Consider the following 23,551-nt stretch of genomic DNA (forward strand, 5'->3'; position numbering starts at 1 on the left):
AATGGTAAGTGAAAAGTTTGGTATTACCTGGATACCCTAAGCAGGAGTTGCAGAATATAACCCATGGATAAGGTGGACAGATCTGGGCAGCACATCTTCCTGGACTATTAGTTTTATTCTGAGATCAAAAACAACCAGGGAATTTCATTACAGTACTTAGTGACTGAAATTGCTTTTACTAAAATGAGCATAGTTACATTGTAGAGTAGGAGTTATTAAATAAAATAGGAGAATCCAAAGAAATATTCCTATGAGGAAAGGACACAGGAGATCAAGTGGATGCTCTGACTTCCTCAGCCTTCATGACCTATGTCTTATGCTCACAAATGTTCTCTCTACTTTTTGAGATATTCAAGACTTTCTGTGATAGACAGTCATAAAAAATTAATTAATAACATGGCTTATAATTATTCTATTCAATGTTGTTTGATGTAAGAAGCATACTTTTGGTTTTCCATTTTTGTATATAATTGTGAATTTTCTAAATATTTGTTAATAGAGAGTTTAATATAATCAGTTTTAATATTTACCTCCAGCATTCAAACTTTGAGTAATTTTCAATGAGTAATGTTCTTGATTAGAAGTGAGCCGCTCAAATGAATGCCAAGGTGGTCTTTGAAATGATGTGAACAGCCTGTTTCATCCTCATAGTATGGTTAACACTCATACTTCATTCTTAAATGTGAAGTTGTCATTAGGTACAGAAGCTGATCCAATCTTCTAGTAGGCTGTCAGACTTTGGGTGGTCTTGGCAACTGTACTGTATGAACTGTAATACACAATAGAGTGAGGTTTTATTTTTTTTGTTCAGTTTTAATTTGAATCTTGCAACTCCTGTTGGTTGAAATTGAGTAGAACAATAAAAGACTACACTCATGTGCTGAAGCATAGTTCTTCATGAACTGAAGAATATAAATACTTGATAATTTTTTTTTTTGCAGTAGGTTGTTCACTTACTTAGCCAAACAAGCTCAGACTACAAAGAGTGTGAGCAGGGGGTGGCGCTGTCTATCTGTGTGCTTTCTTTATGAACTATATTTCTAATTGAACCGGTCCTTAATAAGTTTTGGAAGAATAGTACATCATTTGCTGTGGGTAATAGGATGTAGCAATTGTTAACCATCCTACTAGACCAGCACCCTTTTAAAGACTGGGACTTGAGTGTTACATGTATTTATTTTAAACTTATGTATAAAAATAGTTTTAAATGTTCTAAATACAGTAAGCACCCCAAAGCAGCTATGGATTTGAATTGTATAAGAAATACTTCCTTAGAAGCCCAGAATAGAGGAGGAATGTCAAGCTCTAAAACATATTTATGTTTTTTGAGTGGAAGCTGGTAATATGTGTAGTTTAGGTAGCTCAGGAAAAGAGATATCCTCAGAAACCATTTTTTTATTGTCAAGAAAAGTATTCTTTTTTAAAACTAGCTTTGTGTAACTATATTTAAACAATGATGAGATGATGACAATAACAAATTTTCCACTATGTAACCAGAAAGACAGGCAAGTTGTCTCTTATTTCTGGTTCATGAGGTACAAAATCTATATAGATTTTGGAAAGATTCAAATATAAAAATCTATAACCATGAAGCAGAATTCAGACTTAAAATTTACTGCTTTTCTCTCTGGTATGAATGTTCCTCCCCACCCCAGGCAGCCCAGCTACCTTCCTCTTCCACTGTAGTCTTGAGAAATCCCAAGGCAGCCATAGCTGTTCTCTGGGTGAGAACTATTGCATTTCCACCATGAGTCACTTAAAAGACAATCTTAATTTTTTTTTTTCTTTGTCATTTTTATACTGTTCCTTTTTCAGATTTTAACTCTTACTCCTTGTTTTGTTCATCTTGGCCTTCTGTGTCTACCTTGAAGTTCTTTGGGTTCTTGCTGGTGTAGCCTTAATAAATAACATCAAGTTGCCCCTTTCCCCCTCTCAGTCCCCCTCTCTTCCCACCCCTGCTTCCTCCTCCTCCATCTCCCCTGGTCCACATTCCCTATCCCCTTTGGTAGCCCCTGGGATGACATTGCTCCTTGTTGAGTCTGTCTCATTAACACTGCTGCCTTGGCTCAGTGGTGGGGGCAATCCGTCATGAGAAAGCTGAAGAATGCACCCCATTTGCATGCTTCTGTGCCAGAATGCAACTTTTTCTCAGCTGTGCTTTGTGTAATTTCCCCTTGAGCATTCAACTTTCCCATGAAGTCCTAGAAATCATACTTGGGCTCTTCAGCCCAGCCAAAATGCTCCCCATGGAAGCTTTACATTCTTGCTTCCTTCCCCCAACCATTTCAGAGTTAGCTGCAAACACAACAAATTAGTACATGAAAAACAAGTTTTGTCTCTTATTGTTTTGAAATGTAGGGCACATTAAATGAGTGATGCTGCTTTGAAAGCGCAGGGGTACACATTGTAAATGCAAATATATATTTATTGCACATGTCCCAAGGTGGCCACCACACGAAAATGTGAGGCAATCTGCTTGCCCCTCCCTCTCTTACTACTACAGTAGAGCACATTTTGTACCCCATCCCAGAGGACTCCCCAGGAGTGGAACAGACTGACTAGATGTGGCACTGGCTTTTCCTGTTGCTTCAGGAGTGGGAGCTTCCCACAGAACTCCAGATCTGCTTCATAGTGTTCAGAGGAATAGAATTTATTAAATGAGCAAATTAATTCAGAGCAGATAATCAGCTGATGATTAAATAGCAAGTCTTACTATATTTTTTTTCTTGCATTAAAAAAATGACCATTACAACTCTGGGATGCACAACCTGCTACCAAGATGAACATCTTCCAGAAATTATGACCCACATAGTGTGCCTTTTGCACAAGTGACCCCCCCCCCAACTTCCCAAAGAGAGCACATTCACTGTATTGCATTAGATTAACAATTATTTACACATGCAAATTGTCTTCAGTCCTTTCAAAAGATTTGTCATTATATGCAAATCAAGAGTCTTTATTTCCACACATTTTGTCATCCCTAGTCTAAAGACTGTATGTAGGATTACTCTGTTTATTGAGTTATCTCTGGTCTGTTGGTCATATGTGGTCCTTTGGATAAAATGATGACAGCGTTTTGAAAGTGTTTTAGTTATAACTACTTAACATCTTAACTGATTTCATGAGCATTTGGAAGGAAAAACATGCATTTAGAATGAGAGAAACAGGAAATAGCCACCTTAATTCTCCCTGAGCACCAAAGAGAATTAGAGTAAATCAAAGATAAGCCCTGTCCTAACCCCAGGGGGAAATGAAGTTCCTAAAATACGAAACCTTCCTTGTGAGTTGCTCTCTCACAGGGTGATTAGAGTTGCATTGCAGATTTCTTTGGTAATAATGGGCTGATTTTCCTGGGGAATACAGCCCAGGTCTCCCGTCCCCGCCACCCTTCCTCCAATGCCGGTTCATCTGTAACTGTTGTCTAACCTTTCCCTTAATCCATCTCTTCTCGAGCTGATGGGAACTGCTTTCGCTCCTCTTGGGGAGGTAATGAAACAATCTTCTTATTCACTTGGTTCCTTGGGGCCAGCCACATGCAACAACAACAACAGAAAAAGCCAGCACCCTGATTAATGGCTGCTAATTAGCAATGTTAATGACCAGGTGTCCAGGAGCAGGCAGCTCCTCTCAGCATGGAGCGGGCTCAATGAGGACCCTGCAAATCCTTTCTGTGACCCTGCCCCTCAGCTGGCAGTTAGGAAATGGCTCACTGTTCCCAGGAGAGGCCCAAGAGGGGACCCAGGCCTGGACACAAGCCTCAACCTTCAGTCTAGTGGGTCTTCCGTGAATTTCAATTAACATTTCAGGTCCCCCAAAATGCTCAAAGGTAATGGAGTGAGGCGACACACTCAAACCCTCGTTTGTCAGCAGATTATTTCCCGTCCCTACATGGAAGCAGTAGTTACTTTTCACGATTCCTTGCACATCTGTGCTGGATGAAGTATTAGCTCCTATGTATCTTTCCCGTCTTTATTATCCCGGCATAACACATGGAGTGAAGCTCCCTCTCTGCTATTCAGTACAGGTGAAAGAATACGGCCACAGCTCACTGCGACTGGAACCCGGCTCTGAAAAGTGAGGCCATCTCGAAAAATCTTTCCTGATTAGAACAGCAAGTGCTGTTAGCTTTGATACTGGAGTCAGAAAATTATTTTACCTTTGGAACAAATCAACAGAATAAAACCAAGAGCTTTATACAAAGACCCCGAAATTATTTTACTAATTAGAGTAGGCTCCTTTTTAAACACTGATGAGAAGGTTGAAAAGTGACAAGTCTTTGCAGATAATTAACCATCGACTGTGTTGCCAATTGGTGACAGACTGATTCTATGAGTTACACAATTGTTCATTTTCTCTATACTGCAAAATAACCTGTGCTTTCTCCAAGGGGAGAGACAGCTAGAGCGAGAAAGACAGAGAGAGCGGGGAGACAGAGAGAGATGTTAGAGTGGAAGAAAAACACTAAAATGAAAGGAAAGCATACTGCATCCCTATTGTTTTTAACATGCCCCCCATATCTATCTAATTTATATCTACATATCTCAGGCTAGGATAGCATCTTGGTTGATTTACAAAGCACTTAAATATGTTATTAAAGGAACTTACATTAGATACTATTGTGATCTGTTTCTTTCAATTACTTGTTGAAGAATATATAATTTGCTGGAATGGAGCATAGTAGATGATGAAAAGCAAGATTTTCAAAGCATTATTATGACATGGTATTGGGAATGGTGGGCATGCCTATAATTCCCCACTGAAGAGGTGGAGACAAAGATTGCAATTTGAGACTGCCCTGGGCTACAAATTAAGACTACCCAAAACAAACAAAAGCCCTGGAGATACAGTTCATTGATAAAGTACTTGCCTAGCATGCTCAAGACCCTCGACCGACTTCAAAAAACAGTGTGTGTGTGTGTGTGTGTGTGTGTGTGTATAGGTTCTCAGTAACTAACAGGTCCAATAAAATTTGACAAGCAGTGTCTCACAATTTTACTTCCAAAGCCAAACAATATTACCCCATAAGCTACAAAATGGGGGTTTTTATATCTCACCTTCTGTTGCAATAGTATTATAGTATTTGATATAACTTTGGAGGGAGTAGAGTTGTCATGTTTAGAACTCTATACAGTTTCATCATAGAAAAGCATCCTCACATGGGCTCTCAGGCAATTGCTATGTACGACATGCTCAGTCCCATGGAGAATTCACCAAATTAGCATGTTGCCACCTTGCTAGTCATCTTTATATTCAGGTACATTTCATAATGTTTTGGAAACTGCATTTTACAATGACTGATCTAGTTCAATGTGTGAAATGTTCTATAGTTGGAGTAATAACTTCCTTATTAACCACGAATGGATGGAGAGAAATGTCTAGAAGGAACCATTCGATGATGAGAATTCCTAACACTGAAGGGAGGGCACAGGCATAACTGTCTAGCTCTTCCTACACAGTAGACTGAGGTTTTGTTGAGGATTGGGCTGTACCCCTCCATCAGTGCCTTACTCTGCTCTGTCTCCTCTCCTAGACCACAGAACAGGTATAAGGAGCCAAAGAAAAGAGTGCACTGACAGGCACAGTGTCCAATCAATTCATCATTAGCAAAGAAAGGATTGCTGTACAGGATAGCCTTCACCCAGGGCGGTAGAGTAGTGATGTCATCTCACCTGAGTACAGACAGTCCCTAGACCCAAGTCTGTGGAAATGGGAACAGAGACCTGGTTTAGTATATTCAGCAAGGACTTGTGGAAACTGTATCATCTGTCTTTTGCTCTTCATGCGTTTTTCCCTCTGTTTTGTCAAAAAATTAAGTCTAAAAGAGAATTTCTTTTCCAAAACATTTCGACTCTTAAGATTCTTGCTTCAGACTTCATCCAACGTGAAATCTGTCCAATTAAAGATTTAAAATCTTTCACTTACTTTTTCACTTTTTTAGTTTTATGGCTTGAAGTCCACAAGTAGATTTACATACACCCTGGCTTAAGAACTGAATACATAAGCTTTTGGTAGCAGGGGTAGCAGTAATTAAACTTACTGATAGTCAAAGTGAACAAGTATGGAGTTCAGGAAACAGTGTAGGTGTTGTTGGTTTCATTTTTATTTTTTAGCTTAGGAAGTACAACTTTCTTCTAAAAAGTGAATAATTAGCAGAAAATAACAACCTTGCTTCAGACAATGTCTTGCAGCAATTAGCCAAAGGAAAAACTAGACCCTGTACAGAACGCCCCTTCCATTGTGTGTGCAGGAGCAGCTGTCCCTTGACTCCTTGCCTCACCTACCTCTGTTGTTTTGTTCAAGGGGCAGAGACAGAGCAAAACCACTTGGGTAAATTTAGTCTGTTGTAAGGGCAAATGCCGCCGTGCAGCATTGGCCCTTCCCTCCATCTATCCACCCATTGTTTAGTAATCAACTCATTGAAAAGGCTGTTTAAGCAACTCTCTACAGCCCCTGTCCATTGAGTCAAATAACATGGCTTCCATACTTTTCAGGTTGTAGTTTAAGAGAAAGCAAGAATGGAAGTAAAAACAGACAACAACCAGTAAAGCACTGAGCAAGCATGTGAAGTGAAAGGGATGACAAATACTGATGTTGTCAATCATTTTACAGGTACTGACAGTTTTATGTTCTTGACCAGTGTGTTTCACAAGCAAAGAGACTAAAGATATAAAATATCTTTTTTATTTTTGTAAATTACAGTTTTAAGTTGAGAAATGAACTTTTTTTTTTTTTTTTTTTTTTTTTTAATTCTGGTTTTGGTTTGTTGAGGCACATGCATGGGACCCAAAGCATATCTCTACTGGGTCCTTGTTGAAAACACAACAGTAACAAGGCCACAAAAGCACCAAGACTGACTGGCCAGAAGGGTTCCCTCTCCAGTCCTTCCCACTCTGTGTTTACCTCCATCTGCAGTACTGAGGCTGACACCAAAGTTAGTTTTTGAAGAATTAGTCAACAGCCAATCGTATAAGAGTCAGGAGACATGCTAGAGGTGAACACCAGGAAGGGAACCCTATCTTGGGGTGCCATTATGACCCAGAGGAAGTCTCCAAAGCTCCCTAAATGGATATTGTTTCTCCTCTGTCATTCAGGAGAAGGTAGTAGAGGAAAGGGAGCTGATTTAGGAAAGCCTATTAAAAATGCCAGGGTTCAGGGAAGAAGAAATTTACAGACTAGGCAATAGTACCTATGGTCTACCTGATGAGTGGTCTGTTCTACTTCATGTCTTGGGGTGCAATACAATTTTTGTTATTCAAACTTAATTTGATATATGAGAACATCAAATCTAATTCTTTTTCTGATCCAAGGACCTTGTTCATGCTAAGCAATTTCTCTTCCTGAACTACAGCCCAGTCCTCCCTCCCCTTTTTTGGTGACACTGGAGATTGCACCTAGGGCCTGTATACATGCCAAGTAACTGTTTTGCCACTGAGCCATTCCAACCCTGTTAAGGCTCCCTGCTTCCTAGAACGGCCTTGGGCTTTTAAACCTCCTAATTTAGCCTCCTGATTAGCTGGAATAACAGGCTATGCCACCTAAACTGACTTAGAGCCTACATTTCAATAAAAGTTTTCTGACATTGGTGTCTTGACTTAGTATGTGATTTTTGGAAAAATTAGATCCATGTTTTTGAAATCTGAGTAAGACAATAGGTTTTGGAAGTCTGAATTAAGTAAATTAAGCGGAATGACTGTAATATTTTGAAATGTCTGAGAAGTGAAGAAAATAAATCTTGGCTATCAACTCTGTGGTGGTTATTCTGTCAAGGATTCTACACACTGTAATTAATACTTATAATTTCAAAATAAAGTAGTATGATTTATGAATTACAGACAAAAAAGGTTCAAAAAGTCAAGTAAATAGACACAAATCCTTGGTCTAGTCCTCAAGTCATTCAGAGTAGGTCCCATGGCAACAGTCCAGTGTGTTGTATTGTTGCAGCTCCCTGCTGTCTGAAAAAAAAAAAACTAGGAAAATTATTGTTAATGTTCTTTTCCTTTGGAGGATATATCAACCCTGAGTTGGGTGAAGCTGATTTTTGTCACCCGTGTACTTCCCATCTCCTCAGTTTATGTGCACATAAGTTCTAATGGTTAGGTGTATGTATGGCACCCTATGGTCTTGCATTATAATCACGATACATACAGCTATTGATGTCTAGAAAGACAGGACCTGCTAATGAGGCAATTGGTTTATTGAAACATCAAAGAAAAGGCTTTATAATTAGTAGAGCTCTTCACCTCCAAGATAAGCCTTAGAAGGGATATGGCTTCTGACAGAGTCTTAGACCAAGGCCTACTGAGGTCCCGTTATAGTTAGAAGTACTGATCCTTCAATCTCTCCTCATGTGTCACTCACAGTAAGACTGGCTTGTGGTCTTCTCAGAGGAGTTCCCAGTTTATGCCTCTTAGACTCTTAGGATGCTATAACTGATGTCCTTAGAAGACACTGCACCTTTATAGCCACATCATATGACAATTTTTTTCACTACCCTTTAGAATTATATTGGTGAAGGACTTTCAATATGAGGAGGCCCCTTAGAGGTCTCAGATAAGTACGTTGATAGACACTAATGCAAGGTGATGGGAACACTGGCTCCTGGAGGTTGCCTTTTGGAAAAGAGGCCATAAGAAGTTACCTGGACCAGCCAAGCATCGGTGGCTCATGCCTTTAATCCCAACACTTGGGAAACAAAGGCAGGCAGACCTTTGACAACCTCCAAAGCAATACAGAGAAACCCTGTCTTTTAAAAAACAAAACAAAACAAAAAAACAAAACAAAACTTAAAAAACCTCAATGACTACTGCTAGCTGGGTACATATTTGTGGCTTCTTGTGAGCATCTCAAGGATTCTCCTTTTGAGATATTTGATAGATGCTTCGTTTTCAATAATAAATTATGGGGGCAATTGCAATATCTTCCACAATATTATAACTATTACTCACAACAACTCTGTTAATTCAAATTAAATATAATTATTCAATTGTTTTGTCAAAATGCAATTTCTGAGTGCTCATTAGCAACAGGTAGGTGGTGATTAGTGCACTGTACCATGTAATGCAATATTTTGAGTGCTCATTAACAACAGGTAGGTGGTGCTCAGTCCACTGGACAGTATAAATGGGAAATGTTTCCTTTTTTATTATTTTTTTATTTTATTTTTTTATAACCAAATCCATTTAAATGAAAACAAACATTTATAACAATATTTGGGAATTTGGGCATCGTTCTTTCCAAACTACTTCCTGCTGGTAAGGGGCGCTGTCATGGGGGAATCCTAAGAAGATGAAGAAATCCTGGCTGTAGTCTGCAAGGCTGCCTTGTCCAGCTATTTTGAATGTAGGATCACCTGGTACTCTGTTTCAGGCGGTCTGGCTTGACCAAACCACATTAGTCTGGAAGGAATCCACAGCTTTTCAGTTTCTGTGGAAACAAAAATAGAAATCCTTTTCCCCAGTAACTTGTCCTTGAACTTAAATTTTGGAGTCAAAGCATTTTTTTTTTAATTTAATTTATTATTTTACATGTTGATCCCAGTTCCCTTTGGGAAATGCTTCCTTTATCAAAGTGTATTCCATTGGAGAGACCCTGAGCAGACATGTGGGAAATAATAGCAATACAGAAAGATTACTTTGCTGGAAAATGATAAAGGTACATGAGACTTGACTTTTTGGACTGGGGATATAGCTCAGTTGATCTAGTTATTGTCCTTTAATCATGAAGATCTGAGTTTGGGCTCCAGAACCCATAGAAAGAACTCAGTTATGATGATGCACACTTATGACTCTAGCCCTGAGAAGACTAGTCTCATCCTAGACTAGTTAGAGAATTCCAGACAAGTGGAAGCTGCTTTCTCGAAATAATAATAATAACAATAATGATGATGAAGATGATAATTCAATGATGCCCCAGGAATGACACTGGAAGTTGTCCTCTTTTCTCAGTATACATGTTTAGCTGCACACACAGTAACACACATATTTACACCTACACACATGTACACACACAGGCACAAGAAAAGAAAATTTCACATTTTTGAAGACTTCATGGTCTTGGAAGATCTTTAGCCAAAGAAAATTAAGTGGCAAACACATGTTTGCATACTCAGCAAATCCGTAATAGTAATAGTATCTAATTGCCCATGACTTCAAATGTGATGGATACCACACTAATCCTGTTAAAAATACAGATTCACTGAAGTGGATGCCATTACATCATTGTTTGAGGGATGGGGAAATGGTATGAGGTTGACAACTACCTGCATCTTGATAAGGAAGGTAGATCAAAATAGTGGCTGAGTGTGATTCACATCTTAGCTATGTAAACATTAGTCCATACCAGGCAATTCTATAGGGCTACCCAGGAGAAGCTTTTGAGGTACATTATTGATTGGAACCACAGGTGTTAAAGGGCTGTTCTGAAATGCAGAAAAGGCTGAAAACAATCAAGCGAGGCTTCCCTTTACATGTTGTCTCTGTGTGTGGACATTTGGTGTCTGTAAAATATTAATCACAGATGTATCTATACATACTGTTGACCAGTCTCAATTTTTAGTGTGTTTACATCCATATGCATCCATTTATGACAGCAACAGTCAGATTCCAAGCCAATGAGACTGAAGGGAGGGTCTGCGTAGCTAGACAAGGACAAGTACTGTATAATTCTGTTGGTAAAATTTCCTGCTTCAACCACAATTAAAGGAGAAACACATTGGTTATGAGTAAAACCCAAATGGGCTAAATGCAATATTTTTTTGGAACTTTTCCAGTTTGTAAAGTAAGTTTTAAAGTTCTACAGATGTTGTGAAGAAATTCTGTGGCCAGGACTTCATGTTTGACTTATAGACTAGAAATCACATTCCCATTACTTTACCTGTGGGTAAAATGTGTAAATGGGAATAGGAATGCTCTATAATGTACTTACTCAATGCCTTTCCAAATGGTATTTTATTAATTATCCATTCAGTTAACTTCACAAAGGATGATCATGACTAACAGTAAAACCCACATCCTTATTGGTGACAATACCATGTCACACCCTGAGCACTGTCTTCTTGCTATCTTCCTGTGTGGAGGCTGAGCTTTCATGAATGCACAAGTACTTAGAAGGTGCTAACTCTTATGTTTGTAATTTTTAAATAAAGAAAAATAATATTAAAAACAATTAAAATTGCATTATTAATTATGGCCTTTGGTCCTCAAGTAGAACTAATTCTAAAGTTCTGTTCATTTTCTAATTTCTAATGAGTGATTTTAAGAGGATTAAGTATGAGCTTGTGGTTTTTAAAAATGAAATACAACTAGTATTTTAAGTTTAGTTTAAAATTACTTCCCAGATTATGCTGTTAGCCACAACATTAAAATCTTACTACTATGTTTTTGGATCTGTTGACATGTTACTTTAACAAATTGGCTTTTAATGTGTAGCCTTTTTACTGTAATGGCCATATCTGAAATTTCTTCTTAGATGCTCATAGCTATAATCCTGCTTTTCCTGTCCCAATACACATCGTAAAACTTTGTAACACCAAATCTTGGTTTAGTAAACATTTAAACCATTTGAGAAGTAGATAGCTACCTACTTTTATATAGGATCTACTTCTTTTAATGGGGTCCAAAAATTGTTTTAACAAACACATAGGTATTGTGTTCAGTAGAGTACTATGAACCTAGAAAGAAGGACAATTTTGGGATTAAATTTGATGTCCTTGTGTGTCAGGTGGAAAAAGTGAGAGTTTGAAAGAGTGTTAGAGGGCCCCACAGTTTAGGATGCTCTACTCCAGGTGTCACGGACCTCCAGACAGCCCTTTTCCTCCTATTATTTCTAGTGCAGTACACACTCCCTGTGGCGACAGTCAGGTGTTCAAACAAGATCCAAATATTGTTGATGCCTATTGACTCTTGTTCTAATTGGTGGTTGGGACATTGACAAGGCATAAATATTTACCAAAGAATCACGAGTAAACTCAGCTGGACATAACCTTGATATGCAAATGACAGAAAATATGAAACACGAAGAAAAGAGTTTCTTTCGGTTTGCTTCTTTTTTTTTTTTTTTTTTCTCCTATTTTTTTTTCCAGTTTGCTTCTTTATAATTCGAAAAAACTAAGTGATAAAACAGCGGTCCCAACGTCTCTTCGCTCTGAGCTACTGCATCTGGAAGTGGAGCCTTGATCCTTGCAAAGAATGAGAAGAAAGAAACCTGCTTGCAGACAGCAACCTCCAGACAAATGAAAACCTGGACTATGTATGCCCTGAGAGTTTTAGGTAATCCAGGCTCATAATTTGATTTGAGAAGAGCTACTCCAGGCTGCTGCATAATTAGGGCAGCATTCAGTGGGCTGGCTTTGGCTGCCTGGGCGAGTTCTACTTCATTGCCCTTTATACCAAAGCTCCTGTTGATGAGAGGGCGGAAACAGTAAGTGCAAATGAAGCAATTAGCAGGTGGGGAACGCTGCCATTGTTTAAGGCTAACATACAATCTTTATTGGTACTTATTAAGTAGGTGTCTACAGCTTGGAGACAAAGGGAAATATTGCAAGCCACAAAAGAAGAGTCTGGGAACACAAAGGATAAGGGAAACTTAAAAAAAAAAAAAAAAAAAAAAAAAGCAACTTATCTATTTTGCATTTTACAATTCTGATCCCAAGGCTAGTTTACAAAATGATACGAAGCTCCCAGATCACTTATATCACAGTGCATGACAGTCTCAAGTATGAGTTGAGATAGTTCAGTATTCTTTTTTCCCCCTTCTGATCTACCGCGTGAGTTAACTTGAAAAATGTTTTCCACAGTGGCTGTTTTGAGTTTGGCTTTCAGTCAAACCTACCAGCAGGGGGAGGTAGTGAGAACTACAAACCTTGGCAGATTCCAGAGCCTCTAGGACCCAGCTACAAAGCTGAGGGTGCCCATTGAGGACAAGAAACGTTATGGACAGAAGGAGGGAGGCAGGAAAGGTCTGACTGGTTTGAAATCCTAGTATATGGTGTTGAACGTGAGCAAAAAGCAGCCTACAGCTTCTTCCTTGCAGAGTGATCTTAATAATCGGCTTTGTTGGCTTGTCTGAAAATGGTTAACAAACTGTCCTCCTGAAAGCAGCCATCCTTATTCTCAATATACAGTCTTGCTTTTCTTGCTATTGCCTTGTTAGGGCTATGTGGGTACTGAAGCAAGGTGTACAAGATTGCCATGCTTGGAGCAGGAGATTCCCTGCACCTGATTCTGGCCTAGTGCTTCGTCCTCAAATGGCTGTCCAATTATAGCTCCGATGGCCCTTTCTGCTCTCTCAGCAGTATGTAGTAGTTTCCAATATGCGGAGCAGTTTTTCAGTCAGCCCACTAGATAGAAGCATGAAAGGTTGCAGAGAGAATTAGATGGTTTGGCTTTGCTTTTAGAGAGGGGTGGGAGGGCCTGTAGCTAGGGGGCCATGCACACTTCTGTTAAGGTAAAGTTTAGGGAGGGGGTGGGGCAGTTGTTTTGCCCTTGAGTGGCTACTGATGTGACATTGAACCTTCATCCTTGGTAAAGTATAGTCTTGTTAACAGCCTAGTTTTAGTGTTCAGTGTAGGATTATTCACACCTATTTTCTTCTTGCCTATCCTTCTATCTCTTAGCAACTACTTAAGGCCAACCAAGAGAATCAAAAATAAAATGTCATGAATACTGATATTGAAGACAATGTTTGTTTCACTCTTTGGAAGTAACTACATGCTTGGACAGGACAGAACAATGTTTCAGGCAGACGGAAGGCTGCATGTATCTGTGATCAGACCTTGAAGTGTTAACTGAAGGACATTGACCATAGACAGAAGGGAAAGGTGACACCCAAGTGTACAAGATGGTGGGCAGGGCTCTGTTACCTTTCAGGAAAGTCTGTAAATATCGGAATATGCACAACATCAAGTGTTCTGGAGGAAAAAAAAGCCCAACCATACATTATGTGCTCAAAATAGTGTTATGTTATTTTAGGATCAACTTCACAGTCATGAACTTCCATTGTAAGAATGGAAAAATGCATCCTAACTTCCAATGACCCCAGGAAGCTAGAAGTTTAAACCTTAAATTCCAGACCCTGCCCTAAGCCAGTAAATAGGCAAAAGGTCACATTCTTTGAGGTTTGCAGCAGGACCTGTAAGTACGTGAGCTTTGTCACCCTACCCAGGAGCCGCGCAAAGGCGGACCTCCGGGGCTATAGAAAACTGATTGGTCTATAAAGTGTGGGCTTGGATGGTTTAAATTGATTGGTCTTCACCATGTGGGCTCTGGATGCTATGAGATGATTGGTTTAAGATGTGCGGGCTTTGTTGTAGTCCTATAAAAGCTGTCTTACTTCTGCCCTCGTGGTTCCTTAGTTCTCTGCCTCTGTGTAGCACATGACTGTGGACCTCAGTGCATTTGGAATATAAAAGACCTCATGCTTTTACATCAAGACCGCTTCTTGTGAGTGATTGGGGGGGTGCCTTTCCTGAGTGGGAGCATGAAGGTCCGCCCTCTGCGGGTCTTTCACCATCATCACCACGGTTCCGAACGTGAGAAAACACCAGAATTCCCAAATAACAAATCACAGACCAAGATTTCATTACATGTAGAATTTCTACCTGTGTTCTCTGTCATTGCTGTCGTCATCTCCACAATTCCCTGCACCTCCTCTGTTAGTCACAGTACTTCCTGTTTTCAGATTCCTAAACACAGTTCTTCCCATCAGCCTTGTGGGTCACACAGCTGAGATGGCACCTTGAGCTTGCAGACAGGGAGACTGGAGAATTGAGAAGTGAGTAGCTGTTTAAGGGCATCCTTGTGTCTACTCAATCTTAGTCAGAAATTGTCTCCACTTGTTACCAATGTCAAGATACAAATGCAAGAAAGTGGAATTTGTTTCATTGATTATTAGTCTTTTGGGAATTATTATTAGATCCCATTAAAAATTATTCACACCCACTCCTGAGACTGGGAATCCTGGCACTTTGGAAACATGGCAACTTGCAAAATGGGATACGAAGAACACAATCCACTCTGTCACTGTCCTTTTTACATGCTTTCCTTGTGGTATCAGACTGCAAAATAAAGCAATGAACAACCATGGATGGACAGACAGCTGGTGACCCTGACTGCTGAACCCCATAAACAGCACTTCAGAAGCAGCTCTTGAGGATACCTCTCCTCTATGAGACCCTACTTCATCCAGGGAATAAAAATTGGATGGCATTTTAAAGAGGTCCTCAAGAATTTAATGCTTTCATAATCCACAAAGAACAGTCCAGAATGGTAAAGCAGTTCTGTTCCCAGTTATTGCTCATCTCAACTCCTAAAAACTCTTTTGTCTCCATGTGTAGAATGTAGCTCAAAGTGATCAGTACACCTTTAGTGGTGGTAAAAACTGTTCTAAGATTATAACCACTGGCAGTCAGGATGGATGGACAAAAATGACTTTCTCTTAAGCAAGATCACCAAGTTACAATACTTAATGAAGGGCTAAAACAGTAAAAAATAAAAAATAAAAATAAATAAATAAAAAGTAACTATAAGTGACTATTGCAGGTTTTTCCATTTAATAAATGGGAACATCATTTTTACTTGATTGGGAATGTAACCAGAGATACACATAGTCCTCCTCACACATATGTCCGGTCTTTAATGTCCCTCCTGGATTCTTTTGATGCTTGCTTCCCCACTTGAGGGTATCCTTCAGCTCCTTAGACACTCAATGGTGGAGCATAAATGGCCATGGATGCTTCTCTGCTGCCTGCAGTCATTAAATTTGACACCATCTGAATCACCTGCAAGAAGTTCTGGGTGTTCTGCTTCAGAACCCAAACAAATCTTCTTGCCCCCCTCCCCACCCCCAACCGCCAGTCAACAACAACACATACTCCCTGCTGTTTAGGTGGAAACAAAACAATATGTTTCAAATTCACAAGCCCTATCTTTTCTGAGTTGGTTTGGATAGTGCATCATTGGCATAGTGTGGTTCTGTATAAGCATCCCACACTGACCTATTGAGCCACTGGAGCATTTGATAGCTCTATATGTACTATGACCTTTTGGTGACAAATTGATAGCGGCAGAAAAACACCTCCCTTCAGAGCAGCTAATCCCCACCAGATATTCAGATCTATTTCTTACTAAGCAGGTTGCTCTGGTCGATCTGGTAAAAGCAGTTTCAGATGGTGGATGGAGGTCACAGTTTGGAATGTGTTTCTGTGCTGTCACTGGCCTCTCAGAGACTCTGGGTTGGATGGAGGTCTATATACATGAGCCCCACCCATCCTTTCTGGGACAGAGGCAAAGTACATGCCCCAACCCCTTTATAAAAGCAGTGCATCTAATCACATACTGCTTCTATAATGTTTTTTTTTTTTAATTAAGTGACCCACGGGATATTAATTTGGTTGTAACAACTCCCAAGGGGTGTGGCACTGGCAGACACTTCAAGAGCAGGGAGGATAGCTGTTAGATGTGATGTTCATTTCATCTGAACATATGGAAAGCAAAACAAGCCATGAGAGCTCTGTAATGCTATATTGTTCCTAACCCTGTCATAAATAAGAGTCCCTTAAAAAGTAGCCAATTAATAAATGTGCATTGAATTACAGTGTTTAAATATTCCATAATATGGGGCCCTCCCCCTTGCCTACATTCCCACTCCTTCTGGGGCCTCTTCGTTATTCAAGTTGTTATAACATTTCCCACTGTGTGGCACATCTCAGTTTTGTTGTTGTTGATTGAGTTATTTGGTTGGTCTGCTGCCTTAAGAAAAAAAAAAAAAAAAAAAAAAAGACCGAAAGAAAAAAAATCTGTAAGCTATAAAATGCATCTTCTTTCTTCCTTTGTCTAGGCATTAGAGTCTGGCTTGGCACTAGGACCCCACCCCAAACCTCCCACTAAGAGTCTGTCGTCTTTCTATAGGTTCCTACATGCTCAGCTCTGCCTCTTTTGAAATGATGCCCAAACCCAGTAGTGTTTACATAAGTAAAAGGGAGTTTTACTTTTATGCTATAACTTCTGCACGAAGCAGTGAGTTTCCCTAGTCGCACCTTGTACTTTGTTCATAGCTGAACTTCTATTTTTCTAATGTGATGGTTTTATCCAGCTCTGACAACGGATTTCTTTAAAGGATTACACACCCGGAATGAACTTTTTTTTCTGCCAAGAATTATGGCACACCTGGAAGACCTAAATCATTTTTATCTGTGTTTTAGAAGCTTTACATATTGAAATTGCTTATCTTGTACTGGACCTGTGTCTTGAGGAGAGCTTAAGAGCAACAGATGTGTGTGAGTGTGAAGTGTGTGTGTGTGTGTGTGTGTGTGTGTGTGTGTGTGTACTAGGGTTATTAGATAAAAATATCCAAGGTGCATTTCTTTCTCATCAGTCAAGTACTCACTACAGAACAGCATCTCCCAGACTGCCTCACTTCTTACATACCTGCTTCCCAAATAACAAACATATGGGAATGTGGCTCTGTACTTTCCCACAGACTGCTTACACTGGTTCTCACACTGATCCCCATTAATGTTTGATATGGTCCCCAACTCGTTTAAGGAGGTATCAAGTACCATATCTTTTGCATGTGTTTGGCACTATATACACTTTGGCAAGAGAAATGATAAAGTTGTCAGGGGCTTTTTTTCCCCTCCTAAAGATGTATCTGATAATTACATGCTGTATTTTGAGAGAGGAAAACATTTTTCTATGACTATGAGAGCACCACAACATAGCATCAGCTGAGTTAAAAAAAAAAAAAAAAAAAAAAAAAACCCGAACCTTGTTCTGAAGTTTGCAGACTAATATATTTCCTGTCAATGTCAAATGGTTGGGGAATGGGGAAGCTTGTCAGGCACACCTTGGGAGTATGAAGAGAGCTCCATTATCAACTGCAAAACTTGTTACAAATGTGTGTTAGCACATTATATAATGTTGTGCATGCTAGGGATTAGTTAGGTGAAATTAAGGACCAACCCCTTCATGTTTCTCTGTAGCATTGGAGCTCCTGGTTTTGATGGGACACCCAGATCTACTTGTTTTCCTCACAGAAGTCCAGCTGAATGGCCAATACATGCTCTCTGTCCCTCCCCATTAGGCTCGGTTATACCAAGGTTTGCCAAACTGGTTCCGTTTATTCTTGTTAAACAAGGCAAATTTCTCTTGTGGTGTCTCTGCTACAGTGTCAGCATTTTAAAGGCCAAGAGTTCCCATAGTGATAGATGACATGGGTATAAACGTTTGTTTTGTTTGGACAAAATCCCTGAGAGATTAAGAGAAGGATTGGGAAAACCATGGATAAATCAGAACATTTATTTGGATGACTTATAGCCAACCCAAGGGTTGGCTAATAAGTAGTCACAGAAAAACAAAATGTAAATGCATTGAAATATATTGGCTGTTAAATTAACATGCAAATCATTTAATTCCCCAAATTACTATTTTCTGTTACAATAGTTTAATTTTACACAAATGTTATTAAGTTCTGTCCCAGGTGTAGATAAAGTCATTCTGTTTCTTTAAGAAGTTCAAATTTCCTGATAAGCAGACGTCAAACCAAGAAACAAGCAGAATTAGTAGACGGTCTAATGAATGACGGGGAAAGTTGTATCGGCCTTGTTCCCTCGTTCCCACACACTCTAGTTACCTCATTACCTGCCCTGGGAATTTCGGGGCCAATTGGGCTGAAGAGCTTGGGTCAGGTGACCAAAACATCAAAATGTGTCTGAAACCCTACCTGACAGATGGGGTTTCACTGGGCCTCTGGGGAGCTGACTCCTGCAGGGCTGTTGTGCAATTTTCGTATTTGATTTCACCTTTGCTTTCAGGCTTAGCTTTTGGTTCCACAGACTGACTGCCGAAGCGAACTCGTTGATGTGGGTTTTCTGTGCAGGTGCGTGGGCTAAATTATTTCCTGTACTACATACTGCACCCCGTTACGCAATAACTAAGAAAACAAACCAAAACGAAAACCGTTCCTATGCCACGGACAGATTTTCATCAGCAGAGGGGGTACTCTAAAATGACCTTTTTCTTTTATCTCGCTTGATTGGTTGTGAATAACTTTGGCAGGGGGTGTGATTTACATATATATTTTTATATATAATGTCTAAATTTAATTGAGGTTTGTGGGGCCACTGGACACACCTCCCGGTGTAGGGCTGAGACTGTGTTCTGCTAAGAGGGACGGAATTTGTAACTCTATAGCCTTGCTAAAGTTTCACAGGACAAGGATAGTGATGACAACAACTGCTTATTTTGTGCAGATGTGGGAAGACACTTTTTCTTTAACATGTACAGGAAGCCACAGAAAGCCGGGTCTTAAGGGACAGGTGAGTGCCTCGGGTTGTAAGAAATAAAGTGAACCATCCTTAAAGCCGCAGAACCACAGAGAGACCCCAATCTGGGAGCCTCTGCGCCCAACCCTGTTTGATCTTCAGGTTGACATTTGTCTGCATTGTTATGATAAGTGCTGGGAACACTAGTGCTAACAGTTTGTTCATAGTTCTCTTGAGAGTAGAACACACCAGAGTGGCAAAGCCCATTGGAAAGCCTCCTTGAGGAGTTGTCACCAGGGGATGCCAACAGAGAGCAATTCTCCAGAGGAGGAGGAAAGTCAGGTATGAACTGCTTTTATTAAAAACCATGCCAACAAAAACAAACTGGCCTTCTTTGTAGATGAAGAGATGACATGTAAGACAACAAAAGTTAGTAGGCAGTAATGACTACACCATAGGGCCAGAGAAGCAGAAGATGATGGAAAGGGGTGTTGGTATGATGGTAGTGTCTCCATTTATCCAGTACTGTAGGAGTTGCTCTACCACATCTGTGCTCATCCTTGTGGACCACAGAGGACTGCCCTGTCCTTCCCAATTACAGGCGGACATGCTGATGTTCAGAAAAGTGAAGCAATGTGCTTAAGACCATGCACCTATATTATTCAAGGGTCACAGTGATGGGAACACACCACACCCCCTGTCTGATTGAATCTGTGACCTCTGTTCTCAGCATCCTCTTCCCGCTTGCTAGAGAGGGAAGAAGGATGTGATTTTTTTTTCTTGGTCTTTAAAGACTTTGTTAAGACCTGTGCTGGAATAAATTAGATGGAGAAACAGCTGACACTATACATATTACCATGTCTAGGCAAAGTGTTCTTGGAGAGTCAGACCTTTGGGGAAGAAAATGTTGGGGCTGGAACATTCCCTGGGAGCCTACATCTGTTCTATGGCCACTGAGAGTGAGTGGGAGATACATGCTCTGTTTTCTTGCTCCCTGCAAGAAATCCCATGGAAATAACTGATCTCCAGTTTTATTCGGTAAAATGATCATAGAAAGTGCTGTGTAAGTCAGAGTGAACTCCCATCCCAACAGGGGCCTGCCAAATAGAGTAACTAGGTGCTCACATATTTTCCAGTACAAGTGTTTCATTATTAATTCATGGTCCAGGTCTTCGGCACATGCTGTTACTAATATTAGGTTTCAAACAAGAATAATGAAAGGGAGCACTGGTCTAAATGTCTTAACATTTTTTTAAACAATGTTTGCAGTGCTAAATTCTATTTCTGGCCTAACTGGGGTCTTTACATAAACAAGAGGAGAGTTACAGTGGGTTGGGGAGGCATAATTGTCCCACAGTTCAGCCACAAAAAAGGTACCAGCGTTTCCAGGCTGGGAGGGGGTGCAGTGAATGTAGGTGGGAATTTTCCTTTGGGTCTCAGTGTGTTAGTATATCAGAACAGAGAAAGAAGCCTCCTAAGTGAGTCCAACCAGAAAGCTTTGCTCTGAAAGAAGAGAGGGAAGAAACATCCTTCTCCAGTGGCCCCCAGACAGGGCTGTTTCCCCTTTGGCCCTGCAGGGGTCCTATCTGGGAAACCCTCAGCCTCTTTTGATGTTTTAACTTTAATTTCGCTTAAAGCAACACCACTGACGCCATTAGTAGTGAATATTTGATATTGAGTTTGGCCTACTTTACATTCATCTTTACATAGTGCAGTTGTAAACAGAAGCATTAGCTAGTTCTAGAGGAGAGATGTTGCCGAGGTGCCTGGTAGTGCCTGGGTCCCTGCATGTTACCAGAGATCCTGCTACAGGGAGGCTTCTTACCAAATGGTTGGGGGGCGAGGAAGTTGGTGGGGGAACTAAACTAGTTAAAAGACTGCACTAGACATCCTGTCTTTCCTCACTACTGTTTTCTCTTTGTAGCTCTTATTGGTGGTGAATATTTGAGGAAACAAGAAAAAAAAAAAGATGAAAATGGGCAAACTCTATGTTAGAAAGAACATTAAACCTGTAGTTTCCCATGGTGCTCTGCCTGACATGGTGTTAGCATTCAGTATTTAAGTTGTGAATGAGTCAAAGACAAAGCACCGACTTTAAACAATCACGTGTTTGTTATTTACTGAAGGGACACAATGCAAGGTAGGGACAGAACAGACGATGAAGTGGACCTGTTCCCTCACCTCACAGGGAGTTAGCGAAATGGCCAGTGACAAGAAAATACAGAAATGGTCATTTATAAGCAGTAGAGGGCAGGTAGGGCAGCTAAAAGTGAGGTTGAGAACCTCAGATTCCTGCTTTTCATTTTTAAAATGTGTCAGTCGGTGTGTGTGCGGGGAGGTGGGGGGAGGACGGCTAGAGAGACTGCTCAGCAGTTAAGAGCACTGGCTATTCTAATAAGGACCTGGGTTCAATTCCCAGCATCCACATAGCAGCTTACAATTGCCTATAACTCCACCTCCAGGGGATCTCACCCTCTTGCACAGAACTATATGCAGGCAAAATACTAATGCACATAAGGTAAAAATAAATCATTCTTAAAAATGTGTCAACTGGTCTGGTGTTGGTGGCACTTGCCTTTAATCCCAGCACTCAGAAGCAGAGAGACAGGCAGAGATCTCTGTGAGTGCAAGGCCAGCCTGGTTTACAGAGCTAGTTCCAGGACAGCCAGAGCTGTTACAAAGAGAAATTCTATCTCAAAAAAAAAAAAAAAAAAAAAAACAAAGTATCAACTGTGCTGAGCCTATAGTTCAGTGTTAGAGTATGGCCCAATTCACAAAAGAACTGGAGCTCAAACCTTGGCATCACACACACAGGCAATATGTCAAGGAAAAGGATATTTTCATGGCCTTCAGACACAGGCCAAAGTCATCATAAGTGACTGCATATGAAGCTAACTGAGCTATTTAAAACTAAAGACCGCTTAATGGTCTTCAGTGGAACCCAGCTGACTGTGTTGATTGACACTGGCTTCTGCTACTGTAGGGCCTCCCAGGTTTCCTGTTCAGTTCTGAGATTCTACTGATATAACACTAAATTTTGGCAGAGTCTTTGCAATATGAGGTTTAGTAAACTTCAGGCTCCATTCACTTAGCTTCTCATAACAGCTCTTCACAGAAACACATGGGTCTTGCCTGATCCATTCACACACAGCAATTAATACTGTGCTTACTGCTGTCCTATTGAGAGGAGTCACTTCCTGGAGAGACAGATGCTAAATGTTTCCACAATAAACAAGGTAACCAGTTTCTGAAAGCACCATCCCAGAGAATATCTTTGGGTTGTTTTTTTTTTTTTTTTTTTTTTTCTTTGTGACAGCAACCAATCTTCTCTGGCTTCCTATCTTATATTGGCCACTGTGCCTTACCTAGCCATTATCCTAGTGTGTACCCAAGCTTGACCAATCAGAATCTCTGACTGGCATTTTGTGGGATTGGATGTTAATTCCAAAGGCGTGGGAGCAGATCTGAAAAGAAGACATCATTTATAGTCTGTTAGTGCCATGGACAGCCACAATAGACTAGATCTTATATGAAGGGAGACTCCTGCGTTAGTCTGCCATTGGCAGAGTTAAGTCACCAGACTATATTGGCTCTAAATTTCCTTCACCAGTCATTTTTCTTTTGGAAATCACTAGGGATCATTAAGAATAATTCCAACATAGGTATTTGATGATTAGGTCAGTATGTTATACTGGAAAAAAAATGGCAAGTCACACAGGTACAGCCTTTTCATCAGGCCCCTGTGGCACTCAAGTGGCTTTCATAACTCCCACCCCTATCCCTTCACCCCCACCCCTGTAACTATTGCAAGACTGAAATCTCACAGGACAGCCATCTAAAAATACCAGCCTCTTTTCTTACCTAATTCTTCTGCTGCCTGCCTCCTCACCCACCGTTGTCTTCAGTTAGTAGGTTGCCAGACTGGCTACAAATATTCAGACTCTGTTCAAAAATGTGTACCAATGACCGGAGCAAGGGAAAACAGGGTTGGAAGGCCATTGTATGACTCTGCAGATCATGAGGACTCGAGCAGTGTGTGGACCGGAAATTCACCAGCTGCCTCAGCCCATAGCTCATGAACTCTGAATGGCAGGAGCAGCTCTCCTGCACATCTGTGAGGGCCACATCACCAGAATGTGCAGAACGACGGATTAATTTTATTGTGCTTTCGGCTCAGCAGAGCTGGTGACATAATATCACTCCACGAAGCAGGATTACTCACCAGTTTCTGGAAGCTTCAATTTTAGAAATGAACTCCACTTAACGCTAAGTGTTGGAACTAACAACTTCCCC

Source organism: Phodopus roborovskii, unplaced genomic scaffold (genome assembly GCF_943737965.1).
Source record: "Phodopus roborovskii unplaced genomic scaffold, PHOROB, whole genome shotgun sequence".
NCBI lineage: Eukaryota > Metazoa > Chordata > Mammalia > Rodentia > Cricetidae > Phodopus > Phodopus roborovskii.